This window comes from Mycetomoellerius zeteki, unplaced genomic scaffold, assembly GCF_001594055.1.
Source record: "Mycetomoellerius zeteki isolate Tzet28-1 unplaced genomic scaffold, Tzet1.0 scaffold311, whole genome shotgun sequence".
In the NCBI taxonomy this organism is placed as follows: Eukaryota; Metazoa; Arthropoda; class Insecta; order Hymenoptera; family Formicidae; genus Mycetomoellerius; species Mycetomoellerius zeteki.
The window spans coordinates 542,206-542,423 of record NW_017257296.1 but is presented as its reverse complement, the minus strand read 5'-3'; positions in this window follow the sequence as shown (position 1 = coordinate 542,423).

Here is a 218-nt window from a genome sequence, read left to right as displayed (position 1 = left end):
CGAATGCGTACTGGTCGCCTAAATCGTACCTCATCTCAAATATTTTATATTATTAGTTAATATAGGCAATATTTAGTAACAATAATATAAAATATATGAGAAATGAGTAATATAATAGCCTACATCTTGTTTCATGGATGTTAGCGACGTTTTAAAAAATCAGGTACATCTGATATTAATTTTTAATCAACTTATGTAGCTGATAACAACGCGATCAT